The sequence below is a fragment of the Spermophilus citellus genome, assembly GCF_964194105.1.
Source record: "Spermophilus citellus genome assembly, chromosome: 11".
NCBI lineage: Eukaryota > Metazoa > Chordata > Mammalia > Rodentia > Sciuridae > Spermophilus > Spermophilus citellus.
This window is the reverse complement of record NC_138192.1, coordinates 109,968,886-109,994,762: the sequence shown is the minus strand read 5'-3', so window position 1 is coordinate 109,994,762 and position 25,877 is coordinate 109,968,886. Positions and strand designations below refer to the sequence as shown.

At 35.3% G+C, this 25,877-nt stretch overlaps 1 protein-coding gene across 5 annotated transcripts in view; it reads right to left on the bottom strand.

Moving 5' to 3' along the window:
- The window catches only part of MAP2 (microtubule associated protein 2), a 290,513-nt gene that overhangs the window by 135,001 nt on the left and 129,635 nt on the right, over positions 1 to 25,877 (bottom strand). For all 5 annotated transcript variants that reach the window (XM_081260559.1, XM_081260555.1, XM_081260556.1 and 2 more), the window contains exon 3: positions 11,407 to 11,474. The gene's annotated coding sequence lies outside the window, so the exon portion shown is untranslated. The remainder of the gene's footprint in view (positions 1 to 11,406; positions 11,475 to 25,877) is intronic.

Here is a 25,877-nt window from a genome sequence, read left to right as displayed (position 1 = left end):
GCATTACTGATATGTTGAGCCAGATAATCCTTTAAGGGGGCTATCCAAATGTAAAATATTTAACGGAATGCCTAGCATCTATCCATTATACGTCAGTAGCTATTGCCCCAATTACGATAATCAAAAATATCTCTGGACATTTCCAGATGACCTCTGTCCAAGGGGTCCACTGGTACAGGGGGAAAAGCTCACCTTTGGGGACAGATAGACTTGGATTTTACTTCTAGCTCCACCAAGTATGATAGCTATTACTATTTTAATTATGATCATACTAGTGACGATGAGGAAGAGAAAGAGGGTAACATGTATGCCATAGGCTGTGTGCTAAGGGAAGTGAGAATAAGAAGTCAGTGTAGGGCTTAAATGCCAAGGTGATGGGTCTGGTTGTGCTCCTGAGCAGTACTTTCTAATATAACATAACCACTGTGTTGATGGAAATGTAATATAACATATATAAGATTCTATAAAAATAATGTGGGTATTGATCACTTGAAATGTGGCCAGTGACTAATGAAGTGAAGTTTAAAATGTTTTAAAATTTTTTATTAATTTAAACTTAAATAGCTCCATGTAATTGGGTTACCCTATTTATTGTCCAGCTCAGCTCAGAAAAGCAAAGGAGGGCCACTGAAGGTAAAGAAAGTGGGAATGATCAAGAAGAGGGTGATAGTTTGTCTGGGAGATTAATGTGATGCTGGTTTTCCAGGTGGGAAAGCAGTATTTTCGTAACCCTGGAATGCTCCTAAGAGCATGGAAGGTGGTAGAAAGGACAACTGGGGAAGAGGTGGGCCATTGCACCAAGAATGTCCTCCGTGCAACTTGTTCCCACTGGTGTCTACCTCTGGGGATCTAACCTTGACATTAACCATAACTCAATGACCTCCATGATCCCTGCAGTTGTCACTTCCTTTACCCATGCTACCCTTCCATCTCTACATCTGAGCTCAGAACTGGAATCCATAGTTTTCAGCTCAACATTTTGTTTTATAAGCTCCTTTAATGTTCCTAATAATAGGAAAGTCACAAGCTTGCTTTTCAAAATGTTTCTCCATACCTCAAATTTTCAGAAGCTTTAAAAATTTTCTTTGCTATTCTGGGTTCTTGCCAAGTTCTTTACCACTTCCTTTAAAATTCTATAAAAGTGAGATCTAAACAATGAATTCTTATCAATCTATTCTATCAAATGTTCTTTTAGAATAATAAGATTACTATTTCTGTGATATATTTAGCCTTATCTTCTTTTAATATAGAAAGGTTTAAAACGATTTTAGTAATAACTGTTGTTTGAAACTAGTACTTAAACAGCTCCCCACCATACTAATATAGGCCTCCAAAATGCAGGAATGTTTTTGGATGCCAGAACAATTCATTACTTTGGACAGGTTCTTTATTTTAGCAATCAAGTCAATGCATTATTAAAATATTCTAGATTTAATTTGGAATGAAACCACCATTTGACCAGTTATCCCACTCTTTGGTACATACCAAAAGGACTTAAAATCAGTATACTACAGTGACTCAGTCACACGCCAGTGTTATAGCAGCTCCATTCACAATAGCTAAACTATGGAACCTACCTAGATGCCCTTCAACAGATGAATGGATAAAAAAACATATGGCACATATACACAATGGAACATTACTCAGCCTTAAAGAAGAAATAAATTATGGCATTTGCAGGTAAATGGATGGAGCTGGAGAATATCATGCTAAGCAAAATGAACCCAAACAAAAAACCAAAGGCCAAATGTTTTCTCTCATAAGCGGATGCTGATCCACAAAGTGGGGCAGGGTAGGGAAGAATGAAGGTACTTTGGATTGTGCAGAGGGAAGTGAGAGGAGGGGTGGGGCAGTGGGGATGGGAAAAATGGTGGAATGAGACAGACATTATTACCCTGTATACATGTTTGATTACAGTACCGGTGTGACTGTGCACCATGTACAGTTAGAGGAAGAAGTTGTGCTCCATTGTGTACAGAGTATCAAAATGCATTCTACTGTCAAGCCATTTGACCAGTTATCCCACTCTTTGGTATACCCAAAGGACTTAAAATCTTTTAAATATAAAATCTTTTAAATCTAATTAGAACAAATATTTTTTTAAAAATCCCAGATTTAGAAAAATATTTATTTGACAGATGAGTAGAAATTAAAAACTTCGGAGTTAGAATAGGAATACAAGCCCTAGACTTATCATTTCCTATCTGAGTGATTTTAAGAGGTCATTTGCATCCTTCAAACTTTGGTTTTCTCATCTGGAACAAATAAAACAACAATGTCTGGCTTTCCCAGTCCATAGCTTGTTCTAAGCTTTGGAACACTATGTATCAGAAAGTGCTTTGTATGACTTAAAACGTGGTACAGAAGTCATTTTTTTCCCCTTAAAATCTAAATGTAACTTCTTAATAGGTTGTACTATTTCAACAATTTTATAATCCAAACTCTACATCCTGGGTCTTTTGTGAGCATAACACAGAAGCAGAACCAAAACTACATGCACACATTAAGCACCATGTTATATTACTTCTCTTTTATCTCTTAAACTACCAGCTTTCTTGTAGAAGAAAAGTATAACAGTCAGGGCAGAGTTACATCAATTACTCAGGATCATGAGTCTTTTTTATGAGTTTAAAATTTTTTTGATTATGATATCTCACGTTGCCTCAATTACCAATGTAGTCTTTGAAAGTCAATCATTTTAGGAATTTCTATCCCTACCATAAAAGAATAGTCAGCCTACTTAGGTGTTTGCTTTTGTTTTTAAAAATCTTAAATATCACAAATTCATCTGCAGCTAATGCTCAAAATTGTGCTAACTGGCGGCTCTTAGGCACTATGTGGGAGTAACCATTGATGCTGATATATGATATCTTATTCTATGTACGTGTAGGAAGCCATGAAATTTCACCATGAGAACATCCTACAATAAGCACGAAAATATTTTAAAAATTAAAAATAAATACAGTCATTGTTCATCTTGGAAATAAAACACAAGATCTTTCTAAAAAGAAACATAATTTCTTAAGTTCCTACATATTGTGGAAGAAATATATTTTGGTTGTAATGTGTTAGTTAAATGGAGTTGCTTTGTTTTAACAATTGCCAGATGTGGATCAATGTGTATCCGGCTTCCTTAAATGATCATAATCCAGAGTCATTAACACCAGGAGGGAATTTAAAGAAAGGTTAATTCAAACCATCTGAGGCAGACCTGAATGGAATCCACAAAAAAAGAGGATTGGGCTGGGGTTGTGGCTCAGTGGTAAAGCGCTAGCCTCACATGTGTGAGGCACTGGGTTCGATCCTCAGCACCACATAAAAATGAATAAATTAAATAAATGTATCATGTCCACCTACAACTAATATATATATATATATATATATATATATATATGTGTGTGTGTGTGTGTGTGGGGGGGGGAGCCTGAATCAATCCTCTTTTTGTTAATATATATTAACACTTTAGGAAATAGAGAAAGGGTTGGGGAGGACAGGGAGAGAGAAGGAGAGAGATAATTTGGGTCAGAAAGGCAGAGGCGATCTTATGCTTCTCTGAGACTTAACCATTGATGGAATGGTAAAAAGGCTTCAGCATGGCATTTAAGTTTTGAAAATTTTATCACTGCAGCTTGACTATGCAAGGACCAGCACTATCTGTTATAGAAAAACTGAATACACACACACACACACACACACACACACACACACATGTGCGTCAAGAATGTGTTCTGTTAACAGTAGGGCGTAAGATGACTGTGACTTCGTTTCTCTTCTCCAGGAACCCTCTGAAGTGTTCTTTAAAAAAATGTGGCTATCAATTTAAGTTGACTTCTGTTTAAATGAAATTAATTTGACTTTTTCCTGGAATTTTTAATTTCAAGTTTCTAAGGACCCTGCTCACGCCTACTTGCCTGTTTTAAGTATACACCAAACCACTAAATGACAGTGATGGGTCTGGTGACCTGGTCACAGCCGAGTCTGGAGATAAAACTAGCCCTTGAAGCACAGGATAAATGCTAAGAAGAATGAGGACATCGTAGATATTTAATATACACCTAGGTTGTTCTTTCATGATAGGTTAGTATGTGAAGTTTATTTGATTTTTGATTTTCTCAAAAATTTTATAGCTACAATGTATGCTGTGAAGGGACTCACATGAGTCAATGCTCCCAATTACCTGCAGCTAAAATGGAAGACTGAGTTACAGCCTAGCACTAGAGGCAGAAAGAACATCCCTCCTGACAGTGTCAAGGCTTCCTATGAACAAGGCCCTCTGAATCCTTAACTGTCTACCAACACATGCATCTTCCTGTAGAGCTCTGGAGAATCCTTCAAAGGAACATAAGTTGTTGTCACCAACCAAAACAGTCTACCAAACAGCAATGATTTTAGTGGAAAAAAAATGCATTCCTTAAATCAGAGACTATCCTCAATGTTTCTCTGTAGCTCTGAGCAGAAAAATCCAAGGCTTCTCTTAGGGTATGGGTGGAAGAACATGAGAAGTGGAGACCCTGAAGCTTTGCACAAAGGAGTGAGAAGGATGATGGCAAAAGTTGAGGGGCCAGAGTGTTTAGCAGACTGGTACTCTGCAGAATATCCAAGCAGAGGAGAGGTTAAAAGTCCAAAGAAATTATAAAGCAGGAACCAAAACTGGAGTCCAGAACTTGGCTCAGGTTTATATAGAATCACATCCCCAAACCTGAGCCACAAGAATTTGTTATATGGTATAATAAGCATGAGCAGAAAGAATAAAATGCCGGTAGCTTGTTAGAGTTGGTTTAATGGGTCTTTCATAAAATGACTGGCTGTAATTGGAAAAGCTCAGGAGTAAAGAGAGGCAATTCTCTTTCTACAGTCAGGTTTAAGTACGCAGCTTTACTGTACAAAGAGGAGGATTCACATTTAATTTGCTCGTAACAACTGCTCCAATGATTTCTGCTTTTGTTTTTTCCTGGACATTTGCCTTCTAACCTTTTACTAATCAAAGTACTGTTCATCAGCATCAACATGACCTGAGAGCTTGTCAAAACACAGAATCTCTGGCCCCCTCTTCCAGACCACTGATTCTGAATCTGCATTTCAATAAGATTTCAGATCTTTCATCTCTGCTTTAAAGTTTGAGAAGTAAATCTAACATTTCCTGCACAGCTGCCTGAGAAATGATCTATTTTATTTGTTAACCCACTGATTATTTCCCTCTCTGGAAGGAAAGTTCCATGAGGGCAGGAAAAGGCTATGCAGTTTGGTGTCCAAAAATATTCACAGAATGAAAGTGAGTTAAATAAATTAATTGGCCTGCAGGATAGGATGAAGTCCATTTTGCATGAAATCCTCCATGTCTCTGCTTTACCCCCTGAAAAGTCTCCCTCTCTTTTCTCTTCCTCTTTTCTATAAGGTAGATACATTTGGCTTGTCAAATCCAAATGCTTGTCTGTATTTTTTAACCCCTTTCCATTAGGACCTTATTCTACGTATATGTCCATTTTCTGCTTACATATGTAACCTCCCCTCTCTATCTGCCCCTGCCTTTGCCTTGAGATTTCCTTCATTCATTAGCAGCAAGAGCACACCTGGAAGTCTGAGGTTTCTGAAACTTTTTTTATAGTTTTCATATTCTTATTTATTCATTTATGCAAGATCTTGTTTCTTTCTCCAAAAATTTGGTTGTTTGGAGTCAGACTCAGATTAAAAACTAACCCTAAAATGTGATCAACTCTCTGGATCTCTAACTCTTCATTTAAAAAGTGGGTATAATAGGCTCTCCATAATGACAGTGAGAATAAAATTGCCTGCTACAAGCTGGCACATGGCAGGTGCTAACATAATCTCAAACTTTCCTTCTTGGCAAAAAGACAAGGCTCACTTTGAAACCATCAGATTTTATCTGTCTAGGAAATCAACAATATAATACATAGTGATTTTGTTGTTAAGAAATATTTGTTGGAAATAATTTGACCTGTTGTGTAGGAGTAATATACAAACTATTCCATTGCAACATTGGGATAATAATGAGAAATTGAAAACAGCATGGAATAAAAATGCCCACTATCTATGTGAGAGAACAGAATGCAGGTGGGGAAATGTTGTAAGAGATCCTTAAGATCTTGTTGAGTAGGAAAAAGGAAGGCAGAATTCGAATGTGTATAGTCCTGGTCCTGATTATGTAAATTTAAATGTGATACAATGAAAGGAAATAAGCCAATGTTTTTAAAATGTATTAACCATAATCTGTATATTGTGTAATGATGGGTGACTATTTTTTCCTTATATTCTTCTAAATTTTGCTAGTTTTAGGAAATATTGATTTGTTCATTTCAAAACAAACAAACAAACAAACAAACAGAAAACATTATTGAAACAATAAATCCATCAATATTTTCCTTATTCTCATTCTTCAATTTTTCTGGAGAATTTGATTATTAGCTTTGTTTTTATTACATTCTCTGTGTTCTTCTCTCTATGCTTTTTTCCTCCCTTCAACTTTGTTGATCTGTCTTTCATTCTGCATCTGTATTGTGGGTGCTGTGCAGAGTTTCTCACCATCTTTCCTGATGACGTCACCTACACCCTTCCCACCTCACTTCCTCTCAGCCTTGTCCCTACAAGTTCTGCATCTATTAGCTCAGCTCACCCACATTTCCGGCCACATTGTCCTGTACATATGTCTTCAGTTTTTTCCACACTCCCAGTCATTTAGTATTTACTGGCCGTCTATTGTGGACCACAGAGTCAGCTAGAGACTCAACTACAAAAAAAAAATAAATAAATAAATAAAAGAGGGCCTGTCCTTCCAGTAGCTGTCTGCTACCTCTCTTTCAATCATTTCTCTAGTGATCGAATTCAAGCCTCAGAGTCACCTGTGAGTCTTTTTTTCTGCTTTTCATTTCTTCCAGTCAAGCAGCTGCTATGTTCCATTTGTGATTCTGATCTCTGAAACATCTCTCACTTTCATGACCTTTTTTCATGTCTACAATCAATACCCTATCGGAACTTTTATTTATTTTTCCTGGATTATGCTATGACAATTTCCAAAGTGATGGTTTTGCAACATGCTTTCTCTTATAACTCCAATTCATGGTGCATAGAGCTGTAAAATAAATTCTCTGAAAACAGTTTGCTCATAGTCATCTCCTGTTCAGAAACATGGTGAATAGCTTCCCATTGAATACCAAAAACAAACTAAAAAAATGCTCCTCATCTTGACACTTCAATCCTCTTCCATGTATTAAGTTGAACCGAATGAAATTTTTATTTTGTTCTTCAAAAAGGACAATTATTTTTTTTAAAAAGGTGACTGCTAGCCACCTGGTATGCTACAACACAATAGTATTCATGTACCTTCCACTCTTGTCAGTGTCCCCTTTATTTGTCCTGCAGTCTAGAATATAAATGAGATCTGTCCACACTTTCCAAGGTGTTCACTTCCCTTCATTCCTTTGCTATTGTTTGCTCTTCTTGGACTCCTCCATGTATTATCTCCACCTTGAATACTTCTATTCATCCCTCACTTCCATCCTCCATAAAGACTCATTCCCCATAAGGCACTTTCTATGGAGTCCCTTCTCCATTATTAGTAATCCTGCTTGGAATAAATGACTCATGTCTCATCTGCCAGTGAGCCTTGGAGCTTCCCGACTGAGCTTGGGAAATGTTCTGCTGCATCCACTACTTTGCAAGTAGAAGGTCTGATTACATATTTGTGTAATTGTTAGTACCTTCAGAGATTTTTATGGGTTAGTTAGTGATCCTCAAGTTTGAATGTGGTACTTTCATCCTTATTATGATAGTGTTCTCCACTTGTTTATTGATTATGGACATTTGAACATTTTTCTGCTATTGTATCAATTTAAAAAAATCTTTACAAGACATGGCATCAAGTATGCTATTTAGCTCTTGATTTCTCTGGCTGATGTTCTTACATAGATTATACAATTCAATAAGATGACTTGGAAGATCCTTTATGGATTCATTTGTTTTAAAATGTCCTAATTTATTTCTGACATCTCTCTATAAAGAATAAAGTTCTTCAGGTTAATTATATTTTATTTTAATTTTTTAAAATTTTCTGGTTGTAAGGGGTTTGAACCCAGAGATGCTCTACTATTGAGCTATATCCTCAATTATTTTTCATTTTATTTTGAGACAGAGTCTTGCTAAATTGCTGAGGCTGGCCTCAAACTTGTGATTCTCCTGCCTCAGTCTCCTGAGTATCTGGAATTACAAGTGTGAGCCTCTCTACCTGGCTAATGTGTGTGTGTGTGTGTGTGTGTGTGTGTGTGTGTGTGTATGATTTTGAACATTAAATATATTCATATAAATAAATATACAATAACTTGACTATTATAACTATTTGAAGATATTCACATATGCATATATACACACATGATTATATAAATCTACAAGAATATGGTTTTAACCTTTTTGTAGTAATGTTAAGTATCATGAGCATAAATAAAATATTAAGAAAATCACTACATGCCAAAAGATATGCCAGAAAAAAATGGAGTGCTTACTAGTTTATATGAGGGCTTTGGGGCCAGACTTGGGTTGATTGCCCAAGTAGAGTCTTAGTTCACTCATGCAAAATGGAGACCATACCTACCTCCCAGAATAATAGGGAGAGTTATATGGATAACATATATTAAGATTTTAGAATATTGCTAGGCAAATAGTTATAGTTTTATGAATAAAAACAAATGACAATAAGAAAGAAGAGCCTTCTCTAAACCTATTATGATTCTAGATGTTTCCTTACAGATTCTTTAAAAATATTGACTATCATCTCTCTCTCTATATCTATCTATCTATCTATCCATCCATCCTTAAATGCTTTCTTGCTCATTATGGACTGGTAAGTATGACATCATTTCTTGTATTAGATTTATAGAGAAAAAGAGAGCGAGACAGAGAAAGGCCTCCTCCCTTCCCTCTGCTGCAGCAAGATCTTGGCGGAGGATGTGGAGAGCAATAAGCAATGCCAAGGCTGGGAGTAGTATTTAGGAAGAAGCGTCCATAAGCAAAGCTCATGCTGCAGCTTGGCATTCTTCCCCTAGCTGATGAAAGTGAAAAGGGACATTTCAAAAATTTTTTCCTTGTTAACCTAAGTCTAGAAAAACCTTGTCCTTATAACCTGAAGAAATTTCTAGACATAGTTTCCACCTAGTATGAATTATTTATTTAATTATTATTGACTAGGACATCCAATCAACATTTTGGGTAACTAAAAAAAAAAAATTAAAGCACCAAACATGTATTTTTTCATTGAGTATCATTTCATGAAAAGGAAAAAAAAAAAGGGAGAGAGAGAGAGAGAGAGAGAGAGAGAGAGAGAGAGAGAGAGGAAAAAAATTCCTTTCGAGTTCATTATCCATTAAATAATTAAATAAATACGTATGTATTGAATTCGTACTGAAGCTCAGGTACATTTCTATGTGTTTAAGGATACGAGTGAAAAAAATCAGTAAAGAAACTAATTCAGGTAAAAAAAATATTGATTAGAAACACTATGATATGGACACCTGACTCTCTTAAGAGTCTTATAGTCAAAATTGTTTGGATTTGACTCCCTGACAGATTATTTTAATAGGCAGGATTTTATTACACATAGTCAGCATACCCTAGATGAATTTCAAAATGGTCCTAGAAAAGGTAAGTACCAAGAGCTCCTTGGTGAGGTCATGTGCCACTTCTCCCATACCCACAATAATCACAACTGACGGACATATAGTGTGGACATGTTTGAGCTGTCAAAAAATAATTTGTTTCCAATTCATACAAATACTCCAAAATTTAAAATGAATACAATGAGTTGCTGAATAAGTCTGAAGGTTAGGGAACAGACTGTCACATATGCTGTATGGATTAAGTTAGATGAGAAAATACCAAATAGAAATCTTTCATTTACCCTGAATAAAACTCCCACCCACCCCAAAGAATGGTTTCAAGGGTTTTACAATATCCAGAAGGAATAGTAAGTATTTTTTAGACATTTGATACCTGATTCCACTTAGTAATTTCTAAGGAAAAAAAATGCAATGCAATTTCATCATTCTCTAAGACTAGTCTATTAGAATGTGTTAAAAAATCTGAAATAATGCAATTTTCCTTTTTCAGGAGGCACTGATTTATTTTATTAAATTCATTCTCCTTTTCAAAAATCTTATGTGATTCTTCCTATGCTCTGGAAGGCTATGGACAGTGTGATCTGTCCCTTCCTCTTCTCCCACAATGACTACCCACAGAACCAAAGCTCTTCAGAAATGCTTGTGGAATGAATAAATTAAGGTTCTCATGATCATACATTGCAGAGAAAACTAACCAAGGACAGTGCATTAGTCTCCTCCAGCTTCTACAGATGTTCAGATCCACAGGTATGATCTCATACTTATGGCACCTTGGGGTCAATGGTGAACACTGACCATTTTTAAAGTGTATTTTTTAAAAGGCTAAACTTACTCATGGAATATTTTGAACTGAAAATCCTAAAAGGGAACATACTACATGGATATCAAGGGAATATTGAAAACATGTTATTGATCTTCTTCTCAGCAAGATAGAAAATGTCTTCCATTTTTTTAAAAGGCAAATTAAAAACACAGGATTTATTCGTCTGAACATATTGTAAAGCCAAAGATAATGTTAAAGAATTAAAGAAACAGTAATACTCATAACTGTCCTCCCAAATCAATATACATCCTGATACTGAATTTGAAAATTAACATTTTTCATGTAAGGGCATAAGGCCCAGGATCAATAGATTTGACTGCTTTCACGGCAAGATGAAGAATTACTCTCTTATGCTATCGATTTAGGAAAAAAAAAAAAACAAACAGGTAATATCTGTTCTTTAAAGAACTAACAACCTTGGTTTTAAAATATATCCGTTGCTGAAGACTAAAGCATCAGTGAATAAGTTACAATATTTTTATTTGCAAAACCCAACAATACTGAGTCATTCCTGGGCTTTCATCTCTAGTGCTCATTCTACCTGGGAAGGGCAAGCCATTTCATTTAGCCATTTAAAAAATTACTTGTCAGCAGGAAATCTTTAGATAAAATCATTACTCTATGTATTTCTCTAAAATTCAAAAGAATACATTTTCATTAAGGTAGAGAATTTTGGACTTTTTCAAAACCATTATAATGATAAAATCCAAAATAAAACAGACATTTTAATATTTGTTAATAACTTGAAACATAGGCAAAAAAACCATAATTTTTAAACATCAAATCAAAAAGCCCTGGATGAGGGTGTTATCTGCATAGGAAATCGTACATGCTCTAAACAATGATCAACACAGGCTTGAGGATAAAAGACCAACCATAAAGAGATTGCCTGAAGTAAAAAAATTCCTATTTTCCACTGATTTTCCCTCATTTAAAACATCCAAACAAAACATGTAGTACCTTTTAATTTTCTGAATGAGTAGTTCTCAATCAATGCTTCCTCCGTTAGAGACAACAAGCTGAAGAATCTACCGAAACAAAAGAAAAAAACCAAAAACCACATGTATAGATTTGTTAACTAAATATCAAAAACTGTAACTCACCAGTAAGCAAATACAATCTCTTTATCCAAATAATAAGTCTATGCCATGAGATCTGTAGTACAAAGAATGCAGTATTTGAATTTTAAAGCTTAATAATGAATTTTAAAGCATTTTACTCCAAGATGACATAAAGCAGATCCCTGGGAAAATGCCTTAAAAATAAAGCAAAATACATTTTTTTAAAAACCCCAAACCATTACCAGCACATATGCAGCAATACCCCCCAAGTCTAGCCTTGGAGAACTGCTGCAGGATCCTTCCCCGGGAGCATTATCTTCGGGCTGGCTCTCTGGCTCTCTAGCTCCAGACAGACGCAGTCTGCAAGCCACCAGCTCTTGTCTGTGTGTGTCGGGGAAAGGGAAGCTGCAAATTAGAAAAAGTCCCCGCAGTGGCGAAAAGGAAAATAAGGCGAGTGGGAGAGGGAGAGAGAGCTCACTAGCCTCAGAATTTTCGAGAATGATGACAAGCCACTCAGCTCCGCCATCATTCACTGACAATAGGATGCAGCCCTGGCTTACGATTTAGAGGTTTGCCATAGGGGCTTCTGGTACCAAATGCCTGACAGGCATTTTAATTGCCTCCATCCAAGTGTGTCCCCAGGAGTGGAGTCTATAAGCCTATGAATGTCATCATCTGGTCTCCTTTGTGCTAATGCCAGACACACACACACCACACACACACACACACACACACACACACACACACACACCCTCTGCTTAAATACAGAGACAGTTTACAGGCATATAGGATTACAAACAAGTTAAGCTACAAAAACTGGACATGACCAGTTAATGGAATTTTTATCTGCGTTAAGGACATCAGAGATTCTTTGGTGTTTTGTCATTGGATACTTATTACAATATTTTTTTTATATCTAGTGAATATTGTTTATTATATTTTAAAATAAAAATGTTCATTAAAGAAACACATATACTTATATATATTTTCCTGTGGAAAATTCAGTCCCCTTATGATAATTATGCAGTTGGCAATGTTTTCCTTACCAGGGAGAAAGCAAAAAAGAAAACAGATTAGGAAACCAAGGGTTTGTATGTGATTTCTGTGGGCAAGGCATTTTATTCCTTTCCCATACAAAGCAAAGGGAGGTGGCAACCGGCTAGAGGCTTGGGAGTTTGCAGTCCCTGAGGGCCAAAGGGGGGAATTGAAGCTTTGGCATAATCTGTACCCACTTCATGTCAGCAACTGAAATTAACAGTTGAATATCCCTGTTTTACAGTGCCCCTTATCTAGAGAGGTTAAGTGTAGAACAATTCCCTGCATTATTTCTCAGAGAAAAGGGAAGGAGAAATATGTTAATAAATACATTAATTTTTATGGCATTGTTAGCACCCTGCCCCAGTGAATGGAGTAAAATTTGATGTCTACCAAAAGGGCCAGCTGCAAAGGAGGTTGCTGAGAGGGAGCATCACCATGGTTACCGGAAACAGAAAGTAAGAAGAAAAAAATAAGGTGATGATAGAGAAGAGGGAATAAGATCACAGTAGAGGAAATTTAGAGACAAAACGATATGCTTCATTCTTTCCTTCTTGAAAGAACTGTCTCTATCAGTTTTATGTTTTATTTTGAATTGATTAAAATGAATTTGCATTCTCCTGCTGGGACTGTTCTCTCTTTTTTAATCACTAGCTAATTTTGCTTTCATAAATATTCACATTTTGGCTCTTTTGTATGAGATCGATCCTGTCTCTCCTTGTCTCTCTGTTCATAGGCTAGATTCATGGAGACCACTCAGTTTAGCCCACAGCCTTTGTTTCATAGGTGAGAAATCTGAGGCCCAGGGAGTCTCAAGGACCAGCCTTGCTTCCTGATTCAGTCCATTTCTTGTCTTCTCTAATCAAGGGACTTTCTTTCCCTTTCTCTTTCATGTGTCTGCAGGCAAGATATATTCCAGAAACATCCTTTGTCTTTGATTTTGTAAACCTTTTATTTGCTAAAGCAGTAATCTTCCTGTTTAAAACACATTGCAATCATCCTGAGAACTAGCTTTGCTTAATATCTGTGCTGGATTGTACTTGAGGTCTGAAAAATCTGGGGTAATTATGTCAACAGCTTTTCTTTCATTTCTAGTCTGACAATCAGATGAATCAAGCATGATTGCCCTTTTGTGGACCTTGCTTGTTGGACCTGAGCTTAATCATCATACAGTGGGCATCCATCATAACTTGCGTCATTCTTTCTGCAAGCATGAAATTGGACGATCAAACTGAGCCAGCCTCCCCAGGCTTCTCCTAGGTATAGACAGTGTGAACCTTCTTGGGGTTATCTAAAACCATGCAGCTGGAAAATCAAAGCCAGGTAAAACAAGCGGGGGCGAGAGTTGTTAATCTAAAACAACCACTGGAGGGCGCAATATTTATCAAAATCTTTTTTGAATTACCCAGTAACAATTGTGACAAGGATTTTGACCTTGATGTTCTATTCTGTTTTTATTTTCCTTCAGAGTCCTTTTAGGATGGGGTAGGCAGCTTATTTTTTTAGTTGTAGGTGGACACAATGTCTTTGTTTTTTATTTATTCATATGTGGTGCTGAGGATTGAACCCAGCACCTCACACACACTAGGCGTGTGCTCTACCACTGAGCCACAACCCCAGTCCCGGGGTAGGTAGCTTAGAGGTAGAGCATATGCCAACCCTATGCAAGGCCCTGGGTTCAATCCTCAGTACCAAAAAGGAAAATTAAAAAGGGAAAGTTTTCTTTCAATATTCTGTTCATATAATTCATCAATTTTAGGTTAGCTCATCTATAGGTAGGGTCATATTGTGTTTTCAAAGGTCAACAACACAGAGACTGCCACCACCACCACCATTTTCCCTTTGTACTTCAGTGAAAAAAATAAATAAATAAATTTGTTAAAAATTATTTACGATTGCCATAAGTGATGATTACAAGAGATTTCAGAAGTTAGTGAATCCCACAGCTGGTTAGGATTCTTCCTCCCCTAAAAGGTGTCCCTTTAAATATGATCTTTCTGTTCAATGTCTATCTTTCTTCAGTGACTTTGGACAATAAGGTGATTTTTCACAGTGAATGTTTTATTTTAATATATTGTCAACTGTCCACTTCAAATTCAAAATTTGGTGCATGAGATTTATTTATTTAAATATGAATTATATTCTATCAGGATCTCATAAAGCATACATTAATAGTCCTGGTCAGTCTAAACAATAGCATAGCTTCCAAAAATCATTAAATACTATGTGGAAGTCATTTCATATTTAAGAAAAAAAAACCAGGTTCAGTAAACGAGAATGAATTGGTCTATTTTTCTTTTTTGCCTATTTGCTTCCATCATGTAGTAAGCACTATGTGTAAAATATAATTACTGTCCTAAAGTATGTCATATTCTAAGAATAAAAGATGACAAGCAATTGAAAGACTTTTGCGAAGTTTAAGCTGCTATAATTTATGCCTATGAGCCTAAACTGTGCTGCCTCCTCCCCACTCCTGTTTTAGCCCTGGACTTAGCCTCCATAGTCAATTCATGAAGCCCTTTGTAATGGCACACCCACAGGTGTTTCAGACACTGCACAGATTCCAGGAATAGGAAACAAAGGGGAACAGCATTTTCTCCTCAAGGAACTTCAAAGATAGTAGAGAAAATGTCCAAGTAAACAGAAAACTAACTTCACACCTCTCTCTCTCACTTTGATGAGACACTCTGACTCTGCCCTTGGCTACAGCTTCCTCCCAGAGCGATCTGGAAGAATCTGATTCCACCATATTCCGAGATTCAGTTAGCTGACTTCCGTGGCTCTTCTGGAAGACCTTTGGTTTCACTCCCTAAACACACTGGACTGTGCATTTGTGCATCAGTCTTTAAATTCTTTGGGAATGAACAATGGAGATGGATCTTCCTGCCTTCTCTCCTTGGAGCTGTTGTTCATTCCATCTTTCCAACCAAAGCTTTCCTGACCACTCTAATAAAGATGGTGGCCATGCCCTCTCATGATCTATTCCATTTTCCTTTCTTTCTTCCATGGCACTCGTCCTACCATAAAGTTTTCTTTTTGATTATGTTCACTATTTATTACCTCATGCTAGTTCCATGAGGACAGTCATCTTTATGGGCAAATACAAAGTACCTAAAACAATACCCAAAATATACTGGCACTCAAAAATATTTTTTCAATGAGTGAATGTGAAAATGTCATTAGTGGAGGAAACAGAGTGTTCAAACACAAGAAAAGTCTTTCTATTATTCCATCTTGCTCATTCTATTCTCTATGTTCAGTTTCCTTATGGATATCATCGCCTTTTATTTGTAGTATAAACCACCCATTGCCATAGAATCAATATTTTGAATATAAATTTATTTAAAATAGATTTGTCTCCTACTTTCTTTAAATTCCACAAAGTACCTGGCTGAGGGCTCTCACTTTTAAAATGCTCAGAAAGCTTTTGTCTTCTATTGATGTTAAATTATGCTAAATTTTAATTTTTAGATTTTAAAATTAAATGAGAAAAATGAATTAATCAGTGTTGTGTCAAGGTCCACATAGTTTGGAAGGACTTTATAAAAAGTTGGCTATATATACGTAATCTATACTTTAAAAAATTGAAAGTAGAAATAATAATGACAGTTACCTAGTACTCTTAAGTTGGATCTATTCTAAATATCATGTGCAGATATTTAAGGACATTGCAAATTATTATGGTACCCCAATTCACTGAACACTGTCTGGTATTATTTAACTAAAGATAATGTTGCTTCCTTCAACAAAGTTGGTCCATACAAAAGAATATGGTGCTCTAATAAACCCCACTTCCCACCACCCCCCAAAAAACAAAGGAATAAGTGTCAAAATCAACACAATCTGAATGGAAAGATTGCTGAAAGTCTATGATTATTTTTACTCATAAAATGGCAGTTTCACATGGTTCAGACTAACATCCAGATAAACTATAAAACAATGCAAAATTGAGTAGCACAAATTATACAAAGTGACTTCCATATTTATTGCAACATTTTTTATAGCAGCCCAAGGTATGGAAATAGCCAAAGTGTCCACTGCTTCATAATGGATAAAAAAGTGTACACACACACACACACACACACGAATATTATTCAACCCCCAAAAGAACAACAATATCTTGCCATTTGCCACAACATAGATGAGCCAAGGACATCATGGTAAGTGAAATAAGCCAGACAAAGAAAGAAAACTATTATATGATCTCTCTTAAATATGGGATCTAAAAGAGAAATCAAATGTACAGAGGTAGGGAAAAAGAGCACTAATTACCAGGGGCAGGAGCAGAATGACACAAAGAGGAGATAGGATATGTAAGTCAGAGGACACAAAATAGCAGATATGGAAGAGGAACAAATCTAGAGATCAAATATGCAATATGAAAACCAATAGGTAATAGGGCTGTACTGTTAAAAATAACAAATCACATTGTTCCCCCAAATGCAAACAATTATTATTTTTAAAGCAAAAATATTAATGATTAAAATCTAAAATGTGGTAGATCACATAATTGAATATTATTTGACAATAAAAATAATGAAGTTCTGATACATTCTACAACATAAATGAACCTCAAGAACATAATAAATTGAAAGGAACCAGTTATTTTAAAAAACCCATATATTATATCATTCAATTAATATGAAATGCCTAGAATAGATAAATCCATAGAAAACAGAAAGTATATTACTGGTCATCAGAGGCTGGGGCAGAAGGAATCGAGAGTGCCTCTTACTAGGTGGGTTTTTTTTTTGTGTGTGTGTGTGGGGGGGATGATGATACTGTTCTAAAACTAGACAGTGGTGATGTTTGCTCAATTCTGAATACACTAAAAGTCACTGAACTGTACACACTTATATGGGTGACTTCCATGTCACATGAAATATATCTTCATGAAATTTAAAATTAAAATAACAAACTAGTAAACACTGTAGTCTCTAAACAGCAAGTCTTGGAATTCTGTGGCTACTAATTAAAATATGACAAGTTTCAAACTCAATCTGTGACTACTTCCTGATTACTACCAATTCTTAGAAGCATGGTTCCAAAGGCTGTTGATTTAAGGCCATGAGGCTCTGATTCATTTGAGGATCTGCAAATCAACAATACACTTTTTTTTTTTTTTTTTAGCAGTTGGTCTCCAGATCTCAATAATTTAAATAAGTGTTCACATGAGAGAATGGATTAGCATGATTTCCTCAGTGAAAGACAGGCCCTAGAGGATGTCTGATTTATGTGATCAAGAATGGTCAGGGGTTAAAAGACTGTCATTAAACACACACACACAAAATTTACATAAATCACTCACATGGTTTTATTAACAAACTATACAAATTATTAACTCCACAGCTGAGTTACCAGTTATATATATTAAGATAACCAATAGGTTGAGAAACTTATGTAGAAGAGTTTGATTTAAATAAGAGGGGAAATTTTCCAACAAAAATAGAATCCCAAATCACTCCCATCTTGTCCCAAATTCTCTTTGTTGCAATTGGAGATAGGCTACATTCATTAGCACTGTGCATTCACTCTTGTTTACTTTTCAAGATATATGCCATGAGATGGACTATTTACCTTGTTAATGCTTGAAAAGAGATTGATATTGTTTGTCCTCCAAGTCCTATAATTATTTGCCTTACTTTATATTTGTTTTAATCCTCTCATACACAGATAACCTTGTGGGAAATATTTTAAACCAAAATATTCAGTCATCTTGACTGAACTTAGATGAAGAATGAATCAGAAAGAAAGTATATTTATAAAGAAGCAAAGAGCAAACTGACATATGGGTCACTCATGGTCATGTTACATCTTCACCGTGATTTCTATTAGACTTGGTCTGCAGTGGGAAGGAAGAATTTATTCTAAGCAAGTACAGTGAAGATTAAGATAAAATAACTTGACCACTTTCCTATTGCTCCTGAATCAGGCTTTAATCCTTTTGCATCATCATGATAGGAGTTTGGCTTTGCAATTCCATTTTAAATCTTAGTGTGATGATTTTCTCTAAAAACCATTATATATTTATTTGCATGTAAGTATAAAATATATTCCAAATTATTTTGGATTATTCACTTTATCTATCTATCCATCTATCTATCTATCTATCTATCTATTTAATATTTGGCAATGGTACTGAGGATTGGACCCAGGACTTCATAAATGCTAGGTAAATGCTCTACCTCTGAGTTAAATCCCCAGTCCTTTTTTTTGGGGGGGTAGGGTGGGGTTATACTGGAGATTGAACTCAGGGACACTAAACCACTGAGCCACATCCCAGCCCTATTTTGTATTTTATTTAGACAGGATTTCACTGAGTTGCTTGGCGCCTCACTTTTGCTGAGACTGGCTTTGAACGTTATTCTCCTGTCTCAGCATCCGGAGCTGTTGGGAATCCCCAGTCCTTTTTATTTTTTATTTTGAAACAGGGTCCTGCTAAGTTGCCTACGCTGGCCTCAAACTTGTGATTCTCTAGCATCAGCCTCCCAAGTAGCTGGGATTATAGACTTGTGTCAAGTTGTCAGGCTGATTATACTTTGCAAATATTCACATTTCACAGTAAATTTTTGCACAAGAAATTTTAGAAATAATTTTCTCTTTTTATTTTTTATTGCAATTGTATTTATTGTATTTTTATTTCACTTATCAAGGGGAAGTTAATAGGATGATGTAAATAGCAAGACAGAGAGAGAATGAGAGAGGTTTTTCTTACTGTCAGTTCTCAAATTCTGACAGCAATTTAGTGAAATAGCTAGCTTAAAAGCTATATTTTTCTAAGCCATTACCCTCTAGGCTAAGGAAATGGATGTACCCAAAGTTGTATTCTGCTGAGACACTTTTACCAAAGTTCTTTTTTAAAACTCCTTTAAAAAAAAAAGTCACGTGAACCATAATAATTAAAATAATTGTTACTTCAATTCATCAAGTCATAATCTCATTATACATTAAGAACTATGTTGGGAATAAAATGCTTTTCAGAGGCTGAAAAGAAAATGATAATGGTAGAATAACTGGAACTCACATATACCTGGTGGGAATGTAAATTACTACAATCCCTTTTTAAAATTGTTGCTATGTCTAGTAAAGCTAAATGCATGTCTACTTTATGACCCAGTAACTCTACTTCTAGGTAGAAATGAGTACCTACTTGCTTATACACAAACTTACAAACATACTGTCAGTAGCCTAATCATAACAGGATAAAATTGGAAACCACCAAAATTCTCATCAATAGATTGTGGTACATTCATCTAATGGATTACTACATATACAAAAAGAAAAGGAAACAATTACTATTACATACAACTGCATAGATGAATCTCACAGGCATAATGTTAGTGAAAAAAATAGATATAAAAGAGGACATTGTATATTAATCCATTTATATGACATTCAAGGACAGACAAAACAAATACTTAGAGACAGAAGTCAGAATGGTGTTTACCTTTGTGGGAGCAGGAAGATATATTGACCTGGAAGAATTACCATGTCTTCTTGACCTGGGTGGTAGTGACTTGGGGGGGATGGCAGGGAATCAGAAAATGTGCACCCTACTAACCTATCTTATGCCTCAACTCTAAAAATAACTATAATAAATATTATGGTGTCTTTGGTACATGAACTTTTTTTTTCACAGCAAGTTTTAGAATTTGTAGTGAATGTTACACACAAGGGTTTTGGTCTAAGCAGATATTTTGCAGATATTTTAAACATGCCATGTAACCACAGCAGCATAAATGAAGACAATATGATGATTCTTTATATGTTAAATAAACCAATTGTAAAGGAACATTTTCCTTGGTGGGAAGAGGATATTTTACATTGGCTTTTAATAAATGCAACTCTGAAAAACAACAAGAACAAGTATAATATGTATTTTAGAAACATTTCAACAAATTAAACTGTCTGTCTTGTAGCAACTCTTATTGAACTACTATTTTGGCAAAAGAATGGACAGTTAAGGTGCTTTCAACATTGCTAATTTCATAAGAAACCTTTGTCTTTCAATGCTCACTGTAATAACTAGTATATTTTAGGATTCATCCTCTCTTCCAATCCAAAGCTTATACTTCCTCTCTGTTTCATTTAAATTCTGCCTGTTTCATAATGGCTTCCAAAATTTTCACAGTACATACTACCACAAAACTCTTAACATTCTCAGGATCCCATGATAGCAAAGAGAGAGAGAGAGAGAGAGAGAGAGAGAGAGAGAGAGAAGAAAAATCACCATGATACTACAATGTATTGTTATATGTGGCTTTGGACTGGTTTTCAGATTTTTAAATTCAGTTGTTTAATGTAATATTGGCTGATCAAAAAAGCTTGGGATGTGATTCTGTTAAAAATGACTAAATAGCCAGGTGCAGTGGCACACACATCTAATCCCAGTGGCTTGGGAGGCTGAGGCAGGAGGATAACAAGTTCAAAGCCAGCCTCAGCAAAAGCGGGGTGCTAAGCAACTCATTGAAACCCCGTCTCTAAATAAAATACAAAATAGGGCTGGGTGGCTCAGTGGTTGAGCACACTGAGTTCAATACCTGGTACCAAAAAAAAAAAAAAAAAAAAAGACTAAATACCTATAATGTGCCAACCCTTTTATGCATGCTATTTTACTCAACAAAATTCTGAGTTGTATACCTGTATTTTACAATTAAGGAAATAGGCCCAATTAGATTTAGTAATGTGCCCAAGGACATACAGCTGGTAAGTGGTAGAGGAGAAATCCACTCCCTAGACTTCTGAGCCAATTAATTTGTAATTCAGCCTAACATTTATAAAGTATAAGAAGAGAAAGAGATAAATTAAACATAAAACTAAGAATTTTTCATTTACACCGGTAACATATCAGAAGAGGAAGAGAGAAATTAAACATAGAATTAAGAATTTCCATTTTAAGACAGACTACATATTACATAAGTAGGCTGTGCATAAAAGACATAAGGCTAGAATTTAGATTTTTACTTTCAGAATAATTTCAGATTCTATCAGTTCATACTTAAATAATATACATATGAACTTAAGTATTCCTATAGTTGAGAAAGACATCATAATTTTGCTTTCAACCTTTCTGGCCTATTCAGAAAATACAGAGTCATGTGGGTAAGAAGTATGCTTGTCTTGTTTTAAAGAACTTCATTATTTGATAATTTGAACTTGGATATTTGTTTTTAAACATATTGTTGAAATCATTCCATATCTTAGAAGTATAGATGATGATAATAATAAAGTACACGTTATAATAAAATCAAGTTTAAAATCATCAGATGTCATAGGGAATCTCAAGTGTTACATCAGAAAATATTGTATCAAAATCATATTATATAGTCTATGCCTGTATACCTTAAAAATGTTTCATAGTTACATTTGGGTGTGGGACACTTTTCTTCCAAAAATCTATATTTTTCTCTTCATTAAGTCTTGTCTCAAATTTTTCCTTCTTCATGAGGCTTCACCAAACCATCCTATCTAATATTGCAATTTGTAATTTCAACTCCCAATTTCTTTTATCCTATTTTGCATTATACTGTTCACTTTCTCACATACTACATAACTTACTTGTTATGCTAATTTTTATTGTCTCTCCTTATTCACCTGCAAACTTCATGAATTCATAACTTTTTGACTATTTCATTCACTAATAAGCTCCAAATATGTGGAAATGGGACTGGTATACAACTGGTACACAATATTCAATAACCATTAATTAATACATGCATAAGTGATTGAAATCAAAACAATAAAACATATTAAAAAAACCATAATTTCCTCCCCCAAAGTTTTAACTCTGAGCCCAGAGATCACAAGACAAACGAGGTATAAGTATTTCTTTTAGTTTGAGTCTCGGATATAAGTCCCAGGTTTTCATCTTTGGCATAGATAGCCATTTTGAGTATATTACCCTTTACTTCAGGTTTTTAAAATATTTATTTAATAATATAAAAATTCTTCTGGCACTTCTTCTTATCTGCTTGTGAATTCTTAGTTATGACTTGCAAATTTATCTCCATCTCTTAGGGACCTAAAAGTTGATATAAATGGTTTCTTCACTATTGGCTGTACAAGTCTATAGATAGGCCATATTTGCAGGAGAAATGGGCAAGCCATGAAGGAAAATTAGTGTGGAAAAATTTTTTACTAAACAAAATTTTCATGTAGTAGTCAGTCAAGCACAATCTTCTTCATGAGTCATGAATTTCTTGGCTGATCTTCCTAGACTCAGGAAATGAACCTTCATTTTATCAAATGCCTACATGAGTGGGGCCATTACACTTTATAGGAAGACTGTGTGAGCAAAAGCTCAAATGCTACCAAATCAAATGCTACACTGCATGACATTAGATATAAATTTCTGATTTCTTTTTGAAAACTGGTCAAAGGAGTTATCCTGTGTAGTCTTTTCTGAGCTTTAAAAGTACATTTATCTCAATATTCAAAACTCCCATTATTCCTTCAATCCTCAGCAACAAAGATCTGGAGAGGAGGAATACTGGAGAAGTCAGCTGGTGCATTCCATTTGAATGAGGTCCTGCATAACAGTCAAATTACCAGATCACTCTGAGAAGGTTTCAATTCTGCAAGATCATATAGCATTTTCTTTCATTCTTTGATATTTCCAATTCAAATAATAAACTCCCTGTTTTGAAGGTTTAATAAGTGCCATATCATGTATAGAATGATTTCTGAAGATGTGTCTGTTATTTCATGAATAGCTCAAATCCATGCCCCAAAATGTATGAAATCCATGTTTATTCTCTCTGTTTATGGGACAAGGTATTAAGGTGATGGCCACTAAGAATTAAATGTTAATTCTTAGTCCCTCTCTCACTTCTTCCTGTAGTCCTTATATCAGGGTTACATCAGAGGTAAGGAGAGACATAACTGCCTACAAAGGTATTTATAGATATTTTCCATGAAACATAATTACAACACAATTTGAATACATCCAATGGTACATCTAAAAATGCATTAAAGCTCCTAATTCTCATATATTGAAACCAAAGAATATAGATGATAATAAGTATCAAATTCTTTGCTTGTTCAAGAAAAAAGAGGAACTAGAATAGTAAGTGGGAATAGTTTATTTCTATTAAAATTTCATTTCTTGCCTTATCATCAGATTTCTAAGCTACAAAAGATTTTAGGTAAAAGATATTCTGGTTTTTAAATAAAAAAATACTATACATTGTCTAGCTGTATATGAATATTCCTTCAACAGTATCTTCAAATTGATTAGAAAGTCAAAATATGAACTTAGATTATATTTACACTACCATTTTCCATAGTTTTGTGACTTCTTTTTTCATTTTGCTTCTAATAGCAAATATGTAATTAAAGAAATAAGAGTGTTTCATTTAACACATAAAAGTTTCCCTGGGACATGAAAAAAAAAAGAGTGTTTCATTTAATATTTTTTTAAGTCAAAGATTTTTTTCTAGTTTTCCATATATTTTGATTTATATTTCACATAGATTGCAAAAATAGCCATTGTAAAAATCTGAGCTAATGGTTCTGTTTGGGAGAGAAATTTCCACATCCCCAAGGACTACTAACATTTTTTCTTAAATTGCTATACTCTTGTGGTTTGTTTGTCTCTTTTCCTCGCCTTCCCATTCTCTTTCCAACTCTTCTTTTTACCCCAAAGTCTTGAGGATCATGGGCAGAAAACCAGGAAAATATTTAAGGGATCATTTAGAAACACTTTCATTGATACTGGTCTTTGGTTTCATGATACTTGAGAGCAAAAAATGCATGTGTTTCACATTCTTTTTCTTATAATAACTGATAGGTTCTTAGGTTTTTGTGTGTGTTTATTTTTGCTATACTGAGGATTGAACCCAAGGGCACTTTATCACTGAGCCACACTCCCCAGCCCCTTTATTTTTTATTTTGAGACAGGGTCTTGCCAAGTTGCTCAAGGCCTCACTAAATCACTGAGGAGGGCCTTGAAATTGCAATCCTCCTGCCTCTGCCCCCCAAACAGCAGGGATTATAGGCATGCCCAACACTGATATATATATATTTTACATAGGTACACAATAAATAATGTTAATTTGCTTTGTGGATGTTGAGTAGAAAAATTGAATAAAAATGGGGAGAAAATGTTTTATGGTAGACATTATATATAGTATTTTAGCATTGTATTTATTTACTTTTAAACTAGAAGAACAAAAGAAATAAAGGGAATCAAATATTCAATTTACAGTTACTTTCTGTTGCAACACCTAAGAGCACACAGACGGCATATTAGAAAATAGCCAGAGATGCCTCAATGACAGATTTTTCTAGAGGGCAAAGGCACCTTATAATCTTGTTATAATTTCTTATTTTAATTTTGGGTTTCTCAATAATGTGTAAGATTGATTGATTGGCTGATGAGAGTAGAGGACATGAAGCCCGAATTAAGAAATGCACAAAGAATGTACAAAGAGAAATCTTGAGGAACTGACACTCATGACATTCAGTTCAAAGGCAAGAGCAATGAAAAAGAAACTATTCTATGACAGAGAAAACTGGAAAAAGGGTGGGGTTAATGAGGGTGATAAAATAGCACAGAACGCTATGTATACTCTCTGAGCATCACTTGAGAAAAGGAAGTGAATGAAAACTGACAGTGTATGTTAGGAGAGTCAAGACACTCAGATCAAAAGGAAAAGCAAGAATGAGGGAGATTTGTACAGAAGAGTTGCAGGCTTAAGAGCGTTGGAAGCAAATACGGTTTCATTTATAAACCAGTGAGCCAGTCAGACAGGTGAAGCAGGCTGAGGCACTTGAAAGATCGGATTCAGTGGCTGGAATTACCAAATGCCCAGCTGGGTCTGAATGAGAGTGGTTTTAAACAGGGACATTGTTCTAAAGAAATCTTAGATTTCACAATGCCCTCCAATACAGCCTTATAAATTCTGTACAGGATCAATATTCACCCACCACCTGCCATTAGCATTACTCCAGAACTTGCTGGATACAGCAAATCCTTGACAGGGAATATTTTAATCTGGATGCTTGGCTCTCTACTTGGGACTCACATGTATTGAAGATATGTAAATGAGTTCTGTCCAGTCTCATCAACAGCATAAATTAAGTGCATCCTATCTCGAAGATTATCTTGGAAACAGAGAATGTCACCCTCAATATGCCTAAGGCCTGGGCATGCACAACCAGAAGGTGCCAAAGAAGGGAGACTGAAAAACAGACACAAAGTATTTCATTACTATTGACTGGCTGGTTGTAGTCTTTAGGTTAAATGCTTGGTTGCTTATGTTTAAAAAATAAATAAATAAAACTTTGCTTAGAATAATTTTCTTTTCAGATGTCTGTGCACTAGTTAAGAGATTC